Source organism: Felis catus, chromosome A1, assembly GCF_018350175.1.
Source record: "Felis catus isolate Fca126 chromosome A1, F.catus_Fca126_mat1.0, whole genome shotgun sequence".
In the NCBI taxonomy this organism is placed as follows: domain Eukaryota; kingdom Metazoa; phylum Chordata; class Mammalia; order Carnivora; family Felidae; genus Felis; species Felis catus.
This window is the reverse complement of record NC_058368.1, coordinates 55,249,327-55,259,944: the sequence shown is the minus strand read 5'-3', so window position 1 is coordinate 55,259,944 and position 10,618 is coordinate 55,249,327. Positions and strand designations below refer to the sequence as shown.

Here is a 10,618-nt window from a genome sequence, read left to right as displayed (position 1 = left end):
CCATAAATGCTTAGATTTCCTTAGTTTTTAATCTAATGTCCTTTTTCTGTTCTAGAATCTCATCTAGGATACCAAATTACATCTACATTTGTTTTCTTAAGCTCCTCTTGGATGTGATATTTTCACAGACCTAGCTTGTTTGTGAGTCATTGACAGTTTTAAAGGGGTACTGCTCAGGTACTTTGTAGAATTTATAATTCTAGAATTTGCTTGATATTTTTCCCATGATAAGATTGGGTTTATAGATCACCAAGAGGAAGATCACAGATGGAAAGTGCCATTTTCATTGTATCTTTCAAGTGTACATATTAGCAACATAATGACAGTTGATTTGGCAATGAATCACCGGGCTGAGGTAGTATTTACCAGGTTTCTTTACTGTAAAGTTCTCGTCCTCCTTACCCACTTCTATATTGTACACTTTTGAAGTAAGTCACTTGCGCAGTCCACATGTGTGGAACAGATAATTATGCTCCCTGTCTTTGAGAGGGCAGGATCTGCATAAACTATTTGAAATTATTCTGCATGGGGGCTTTGTGTTTGCCCTCCCTCGTTTTAACTTACTGAATTAGCTATTTATATCTGTATGGACTTCATGTTTGTTTTATACTCTGGGTTCTAATTCAATAGTATTATTGTTGATGTTCACAAAAACGATTTTATTAACCTAGTAAAATGAAGACCCAGTCCCTTTGCAACCCCAACCCTATCAAAAGAATGGGGTCAGGAAGGGAGAAACCTGATACAGAAATGTCCCTTGTCCCTCAACATAGAAGGCTGGAGGGAGGAAAATGTGCAGTGCAAACAGTTCACTAGAGGTAGGAGAAGGGATATGTTAGGCTGGAGTGGTAGCTGAAAAGGAAGAGCAAGAAGGAAAGTGTGGGGCCTCGCTGAAGACCCTGGAAAGACAAGGGGTAGGGGGATGGGAGCCAAAGGAGATGGAAAAAGTAGGTCTCATGGATAGGAATCTGTTTCACTTGATCTTTGGTCAGTCAATTTAGCTGGGGCAGCACACAGTGCTAGATACAACAAACTACCATCACTGTTCCCAAGGCTAAAACCAGCAACCCCACAGTCCCTGTGAGAGGAATGAGGTAATAGGCCAAGGGAGAGCTATTTTCTGGAACCAGAAGCATCTTAAACACCTTTTGGTGGACCAAGAGTGCACACCCATCCCGTAGCTCCTCTCTCCAATAATCACAAATGAATACACATATGCTGTGGGATTGCATCTTCCAAAGTCCATTGGAATTCACTTTGTGTACCACAGGTACACCATACCCAGCCTTCTGAGCATGTAGGACTCGGAAGCCAAAGTTGTAGTTAAATCTTCAAAACAGTGGAATAAAGACAAACTAGTTGCCTGGGGCTGGAGATATTGGGGCAAAGGGGCTGCAAACATTGGCTTGGTGAACCTCCAGAAGGAACCCTTGAAGTCATTCTTGACTCAAAGTAGCCCCTAAGAGCTTTCTCTTGATTCTTTACCATGGAAACTTTGTAGAATGTTGGGAGATAAAACCCATAAAATTGTGGAGGCCTTCTAAGACTATGGCCTCAGGAATTTTCTCTTTCACACTTGTCTATATACTGCCTCCAACAATTTGCCAAAGTTATATTTAAGTGTCCTATCAGATCCGGTAGCTTCTGCTTTCATATGATGACTTTGGCTGTGATTCTCTGTGTCAGCCTCTCTCTCTCTCTCTCTCTCTCTCTCTCTCTCTCTCTCTCTTGATTTTCAGGTAGTGGTTTTCCCTCTGACTTCAGTTGTTTGATGAGTCTGTAAAAAGTCTTTGATTTTCACAGTATTCTTATTCTTGTTGTAAAGATAAGAGTGATGACTTACAAGAATCTACATGTCAGAGTTGATACAGTAGTATCCCAAAGTCACTTTTCTCATTTCAGTTTGAGGCTCTAGTGTTTGTTCACAACTGTATATATATCATCAGTCTTCCTCACAAACTTATAATAATACTCTGTTCCAGAATAAAATAGAACAATGCATATAAAATAGTATTATCTTCTGAATCTATATTTTCCGTAATGTTACTGTGATCTTATAAAACCAGAGACAATGAGCTACTAGACATGCACATAGCAAGAAATACAGTGACATCAAACTGAAGTCAGTTCTTGATACAAAAAAAAACAAAATAAAAAACCCTTAACATAGTAATGTGCTACAGTAAAATGAAAAAAGACCAACCTCAAAAAAAATTGGGTGCATTTATTTGATATATTTTGAAATATATATCTGATAAAGAAATATAAGATGAATTTAGAATTTCTGTCGTTTTGTCAAATTCTCAAGATAACAAAATATGATGACAAATAATAAAGTAGTTAAAATGAACAGTGCCAATGCTATATTTTCTACTTCAAGTAGTTTCATCTGTTTAATTTGATGGCTTATCATTGATTTAAAATTTTAAAAAACAAATTAAAATGCAAACAATAATGTTTCTGTTAAATTCAGTACATATTTATGTTATCTTTTTATCATGTTTCCAACATTATTTGTCAAGCTAACAATTAAGCACATGATGTTTTCCTTTCCCTATACTCATAATTTAACACTTAATTGAAGAATGATCACAGTTAATTTTAAAGCAAAAAAAAAAATCTCTGAATTGTCACAGGATTAATATATATAGCTGAATGTATATAGGAATACTAGGGGACAATAAGCTCAAAAGCTACCAGGATTTAATAGGCAGTATGTAAAAAATAGAAAATGGTGGAAAATTAGGTAAAATAAAGCATTCTTAAACCATCCAAAAAATGGCATCTGCAACTCAGCTTTAGGTAATTGCTAGCATAATTGCTTTTAAAGTGATGCCAAAAAAATCTAGATTTTTGGTTTTAAATGCTGGATCAATATTTTCACACAATATGAGCAAAATCAATTATATCTACTGGCTGAATTTGGATCCAAGCAAAAATTGTTTAACTCCAGAGCACAAAGCGCTAGCAATTCATGATAAATAATAAATTCTTAAGTTAAAAAAAATTATACATGTACATGAATGAAATATATAACTTTTTAAAAGACATGTTTTGGGGTCAGAAATAATTTGCAAGCCAAGAATCTGAAAACGCTGTCACTCCCAACCATGGTAGACATTAAGGATGTTCTCTGATACCTCCTTTTCTTTGTGAGTATATTCTCCCAGACCTTTATACAGAAAAGGAGCCATACGAGTAGTTCCTGTCAGTGAAACACCACTGGCAAATAGATATGTATATCATATGTAGTCTGAAAGCACGGAAGTTACAAAGTAAATCACCAGTCTCTGCCCCCTCCCATGCATAATTTAGAGGTAATATTCAGGTAATGGAGGAGCAAGACTGAAATAGTATGGTTTGAGGCCCTGGAGATTTGCCAAAATCTGTAGAAGACTTAGGATGAGCAAGAAATTAACATATGTCCGTAAAGCCACTGATATTTTAAACTTATGTATTATTACAGCATAAACTACCCCTGTCTGAAAAATACAGCAACAAAGAAAACTATGATATTTGAAAGACAACTACCTAAATTCACCCACTCAACATTCTCTAACACACTAGTATTAAGAATGAAAGTGAAGATATTCATTAATACAGATTTATCAGGTATCAAAAAGATGAAAGAATTTTATGAAAACAAATTTGGATGACACAAAAGTCTGAAGCAAGAAATGAAGACAAATTTTGAAAATAATTTTTTAAAAGTCTTAAGTCTAAAAGACTTAACTGGTGAAGTATTTTTGAAATTGAAGGTGTCACTGATTTTTTTTCAAAACTGATTGCCCATCACTCACGAACTCTTCCAGATAATAGAAATAAGACAAATATTTCTTAATTCTTATCATAAGCCATAATTAACTCAGAACAAAACTCAACAGGGCATTACAAGGAAGACAGATTTAAAACCAACATTTTTTTTTGGCATGTAGATGCAAAAATTCTTATGAGGAATTATTAAATCAAATCCACTGATATATTACAGAGGATAATGCATTATAACCCAGTAAAATTTAATCTAGAAAGGCAAAAAGTATTTAATATTTGAAAGTCACTCAAATAAAATAATTCAGTTGATTAATGGAGAAGGTGTAAACTAGGTATGATCGTGCATACATGCAGCATTGATAGATACAGAAAGAAATTACAACAATAAACGCATTGACTTTAGATAAGTTTATATTAAAACACAGCAGACTTGAAATAAAAGGGAACTTTCTTAAAAAGATAAAGAATTCTATAAGAAAATGTATCAGATCCAGTAGTGAAACACTTAACTTACGGTCCCTTCCTCAAGTCAAGAATCAGATTTGAATGTCACATTCCGGCACTCTTCTTCAACATTCCAATGTAGTTGAGTCCATGTAATAGAGCATGTATAAATAAACACAAAACATGAGACTTGGGAAGAAAGAAATATACTTGCTTATTTACATAGGACGGTATTGTGTGCCTTCACTGTTCAAAAGAATATACATATAACACAATATAAATTAATAAGGGAATATAGCAGTCACTCCATAAAATATTAATACACTAAAATTAATTTTGTGTTTTTATGCTGTGCAAAGACAAATGAAAATTAAATTTAAATTACCACTCACACCAGCAAGAAAAACATCAAATTTATTGTAATAAATCTAATTAAAAATAATGAAAGTCTTCTTCAACTGAAAATTATAAAATATTATTGAGAAAAATAAAACAAGAGCTAAATAAATGGAGCAATATTATAGAATCATGAATTGGCAAGCTCAATACTCTTAAAGTTGTCAATTTTCCCAAATAACTCTCAATATATCAGACTTTTTAAACGTACATTAAGAAATTAAAAGCTGATTCTAAAATTCATATATAAATGCAAAGTTTGGACTAAGAACAGATAAAGTAATCTTAAAGGGAAAACAGCCTGGCTAAAGAAGTAATAATACAAAATATTAAGGCCTATTATAAGTTGAGATAATTAAGACAGAAAGGCAATGGTGAGAGAACAGAAAAACTGAATAGTGGCACAGAATAGAAAGCCCAGACTTGCACATAAAGAGTCACTTGTTGATGACAAAGAGAACACCTCACACAGTGGGGAAAGGATAGCCTTCAAAAAATGATGCTGTCTCACCTGGAAAAAATATTTCATGACGCTTATATAGCTAGATGAATGGTTAATATAATCATAAATGTTAAAACAAAAGCTTATTAAAAAATCATAGGTGAACAAAGATTGAAGAAGACATACAGTGCCTATGTGCAGAGGGAGGGGGGATGGGTGCGTTTGTGTGTGTGTTTATGTGTAACACTATGTTAAAATTATGAACTTCTAGTCATCAAAAAACAACATTAAGAGAATAAATAGACCACTATCAGAATGGAACATGTATGTAAAATATATTCACATGTAATAAAGTACTTGATTCATAAATATTCACAAAATTTTTATGAAAATTAGTTGAAAAAGGCAAAAAATAGCAATAGAAATATAATTTAAAACTTGTCCACATAAAAGAATATATAAATAGCCAATAAAATACTCAACACCATTAGTCATCAAGGGTATGCAAGTAAAAAGCAACAATATAACATCACACACCCATCAAAATGGCTAAAATGACAAAAATAAAAATGCCACGGTTTGAGCAACAGTTATTCTCATACAGCACTATTTGTAGAGAATTTAAATTAGTAAAATCATTTCTGAATTTTGTCAAGCAGAGTGCATGTTCTAAGACACAATGATTTTACTACTTAGTGTATACTCAAAAAGAATGTATAAATATGCTCATCAAAAGCCATGCACTAGAATGATCATGTCAGTACTACTCATAACAGCCTCAAGCTGAAAACAATCTAAATGTACAACAGATGGATGGATGGATATCATCACTATAAAATTACAGCAAATGAAGTCAAAAACACATGAGAATATGCTAGTCAATTCTTTTTATCTGAATGCACAAATATAATTAACCTTTTTTTTTAATTTTTTTTTCAACATTTATTTATTTTTGGGACAGAGAGAGACAGAGCATGAACGGGGGAGGGGCAGAGAGAGAGGGAGACACAGAATCGGAAACAGGCTCCAGGCTCCGAGCCATCAGCCCAGAGCCTGACGCGGGGCTCGAACTCCCGGACCGCGAGATCGTGACCTGGCTGAAGTCGGACGCTTAACCGACTGCGCCACCCAGGCGCCCCTAATTAACCTTTTTGAAGTCAGGATATTGGAAACTTTTAGGATGTAAGTACTAACTGGAAGGAAGCAGCACAAGGACAGTTTCTGGGGTGCTGAAGAAGTTTTGTTGCTTAATTTGGGTACTTTGGGTACTAGTTATACAGTGTTTGGAGGTGGTCCTCTATAGGCCTCTTTTATTTGTATACATCTTGCAGAGTATTTGAAGATTACAAGGCCTTGATCTCCCCTCACTCTAGACCATTTTTTTAGGATTGTTTATGCAACTGGCATTTCTGAGAGGTCATATTATGCCTGTCTCCACACAAAGAATACTCTTGCTCAATACTTGCCAAAAAAAACAACAGCAGTTAAGCTCATGGCACTATTGTGATGCAACACACTGCTCAAGCAGACTGTATCTCTGGCTTTCCAGGTTAATGTGAAACTATGCTGGTACTCAGGCTGTTACTTTTTCAGGAGTAATGAAGGTATTTGTCTCTGACCCAGAAGGCTTGGATCTTCTGTCAGCATCCATGTGACCACAGCAGGCTGTCTTAACTTGTGAGTAGGGTAAAGTCAATCCCCCACAGTTTTGGTGGAGAGGATGGGACACTTAATAGAGACACGGATTTCTGGAAAAATGTTAATTAAGGATTTGAGGAAATCCTTGAGAACCAGTGATAGATAATCTTGACAAAATGATATGATTATTTGGCCAAGACATAGTTCTCCAATTTGTTGCCTGTTTTAAGGAGGAAAAATACCAGGGGATAGGCTCAAAAGCAGCTCTCCTATAACATGAGCACTAACTGGTCTACCAACCATATTGAAAAAACTAGCAATGAGACCCTTTCGGAGTTGAAGGAGGGCTCTACAACCTGCAACTATATTTACAGAGATACACATTTACAAGCTACATGACCAGTACATTGACTAGTTCACCTGGAACATGCAAATATAAGGCATATAATGCTCAGTAAGAAGGAATGACAAGCAGGTAGTCTGCCTTTCTGGTCAGCCTCTCTTGTAGTTTCTCATGCCAACCTTAGATCCATGCTGCAATGAGAGGAAAACCTCTCAAAGTTGTCAACATGAGTCCTGACTGCTATCAGGGAGCTTTGGCTGGTTCAGAACATTTTACTGAGAAAAGCAAACTACTATAGAAAACAAAATATTAAGCATTGACTAGTATTAGCCTCTTACTGTCTCATTTTTTTTTTCCTAATGCTGATGAGAATGACCTCTGTGTGTGAATTTTTGTCTGTGTGTATAATATATTTGTGTCTCCCAATCTTGGTGCCTCTCTTTACCTCTGAACTCTTCTCTAAGGAAAAATATGTATGCACTCTCCCTGTTTCCAATGGGGAGAGTGAAAGCCATGCATCACCACCATCAAGCATTCAGGGACTCCCAGGAAATGGATAAGGGACACAAATTTTTATGACCCTGGTGGCACCAAGTGCCCAAATTACTATCTTACCAGGTTTTTTAGGAGGAAAGGGCACCCAAATTCAACAGATGTAGCTCAGAAGGAACCCATAGTGAGGAAGGAAGGTTAAATTGTTACTGTTTTGACCCCCTTAGCTAAGGGAATAAAACAGTTGATGTGCTACAGGCACATCCTATATATTCTCATCCTATATATTCAAAGGAGATTCTCCCATTCTCTCAGGGATGACTTATGTAGTGATAATGAGACATAAATTACACTACAACCTTCCTTCCTATCCTCTCCCAGGTAGCCTGGGAGAAATGATAATCACAGGAGGAAAAACACAATACTTTAGAAAATCAATTGCATCCTAAATACTCAAAAAAACCATTTCCCAAAACAAAGGTGTCACCTCTCTGATGTAACCACCAGGTATACTGTTTTTGAAACAGCTGAATGCATGCCACAGGCAGGTCTGTGAATCTCCAGCCTGATATCCACATTTGGCAGTGGTCACTTCAGACTCAACAAATAACAGTGCAAGAAGGGCCCTACAAGTCTTGATTGCCAAATGGAAATTGTGTTTTCAAGAGAGCAGCTGACTTGGTCTTGGCAGCATCTCAGATTTGCATTAAAAAGTGAAAGCAACCCCTTTGGGGGAATCCTTATCTTTCACTTCACTGCCTTAAGCAAAACTTCTGGCTCAATGAGGCTTTCCACTCACAGAGATTTCCTTAAATGCCTGGGCCTGGTTCACTGGTTGTTCATCTATGTTAAAATATGATGGTGTGCATTGTACTGCTGTGGAAAACCATCTGTGCACAATCAGCACCCGCTATGTATAACCAAGGGCCAATATGGTCTCTTTTCTGAGTTGGCAGAACTCAGAAAATTGTTCATAGCCAGGCCATTAGAAACCTTGATGAACTTTGAGACATTGTTATTATCTCCTAGGCAGTTGCCTATAGTCTAATTGTTTGGTCTGCCATTTGGGAGACTATAGACTGGCGTATTAAAGACATTTCTCTTTGAAGCCATGAACTGTAGGGAAAGAAACTTCCCTGCCACTAATAAGAAATTCTGGGTCACAAATGTAGATGCCCATGGTAAAGATATGTTCTCTGATAGGACCATTTGGAATCAAGCCTCCCCCCATCTCCACCAAACTGATGAAATTCCTATTGGGAAAACCCCAGTAATCAAAATTACGTTTTCGTTTGGGGGCTACCATGTTTGCTACCAGAACTATACTTCTTGTGTAGAAGCCTGGCAAAAACTTTCCTGCTTCAAAGCCATAATAGATTACACACTATTGTGATCATAAGACACCTGCACGTATTTAAGGAATTCCCATCAGGATTCTTCAACAACTCCACACATCTCTCCAATATGAGGTGACCCAATATGAGGTGACCCCATATTGGGGAAGCTCCTCAGAGTGATAACCGACTCATTACTTATGCACACTCTCTGGGAGTTTATTGCTATGATAGGGATCTTCCAATTAGAAAATGTAGTAAGAATTTTTTTTCCCTGATGTTAGCTTACATCAGTGACACCACCTTGACCTTGGAAAGCCTTCAGCTTAGCCTAATTCATTGCCCAGAGTGGTTATGAATGATAGAATTACCCTAGACTTCACCCTTGCAGGGCAAGGCAGAGTCAGTGCAATCAATAATAAATCCTGATGCATCTGAATTATTGCCTTGGGACAAATAGAAAGTCAAAACAAATATAAGGAGAAAGCCTCCTACTTTTCTAAGGTAGACTCAATGACTTACTTGATATTTTCCCCTTCTGGTTGGGCATGGATCCCGGAGGGCTTGATTGAGGAAAATACTGTATGTTGTTGATATAGGCTGAACATTTGTGTCTTCCCCAAATCCGTACATGTTGAAATCCTGTGTTACATGTGATAGCATGTCGAAGGGGGCCTCATAAATGAGATTAATAACCTTATGAAAGAGTCTCAGAGATTCCCCATGCCTCTTGCCCCATATGAGGACACAAAGAGAAGATTGCAACCCAGAAGAGGGCCTTTACCTGACCATGCCGGCACCCTGCTCTTGGAATTCCAGCCTCCAGGACTGTGAGATACAAAGTCTATTGTTTCTGAGCTACAGAGTCTATGGTATTTTGTTATAGCAGCCAGAATGGACTAAGACAGTTGCCCCATCTTAGTTATTAGAATCTTACTGATAGGAATCCTAGTTAAATGAGACAGACTGAAAGGATTTGATTTCAGCCTCAGTTTGTCACCTAAGATTGGTCAGATGTGAAAATGTTTTAGAGGTTAAGACAGTGCATGACCCAGGGCGAATTGTGGGAAGCCCATCATTAATTCATTGTGCTCATATAGATCTTCCTATATAGATTTTGGGATTATAAGGCCCTAAAAGCTATTTAAACTGGGCTATTTTTTAGGATTGTTCATAGAGCTCAGATTTTGGAAAGGTGTAATACTGTCTCTTTTTTCACAAAGGTCTGGCTTTCTTCCTGCTTGTCACAACATAAGTGGGTCTCTTATGTTCAGAGTTCCTTTCCTGTGGTGCAGTAGACGTATACCAGCTTCAGTTGACTCTCTATATTGCCCTATGGGACTTAGGGTTTAGGGATCCAGAGCAACCATGATGGTATGATTACCTTGTTTTTGATCCAGGAATTTGATATTTTCTGTCAGTATCCATGTAACTATGGCTGACTCACTTATTAGCTATTAAATAGGGCCAATCAATTCCGTTGTACCAGGTGTTTTCATAAATCATCAATCTCTATATTACAGTCTCTACATATTTCTATGTATTCATATATAATAAATAATTTTAAAGATTTAAACCTATATCAATTATATAGATAGATGACCTAGGATAAGATGAGAGAAAATTAAATATATGATATAGACTACATTTATTATAGCTTAATTAAAAAAAAAATTTTAAGATTTTCATCCTCCCAGAAAGAAGAAAAGCACTGGTAGTTATGAGATTTTATGACAGATTCTATCTCAGAAGTTTATT

The 10,618-nt window shown here is 36.5% G+C and overlaps 1 pseudogene; it reads right to left on the bottom strand.

Moving 5' to 3' along the window:
- Positions 1-812: 812 nt before the first annotated feature.
- LOC109499306 lies at positions 813-9,652 on the bottom strand (annotated as a pseudogene).
- Positions 9,653-10,618: the final 966 nt, after the last annotated feature.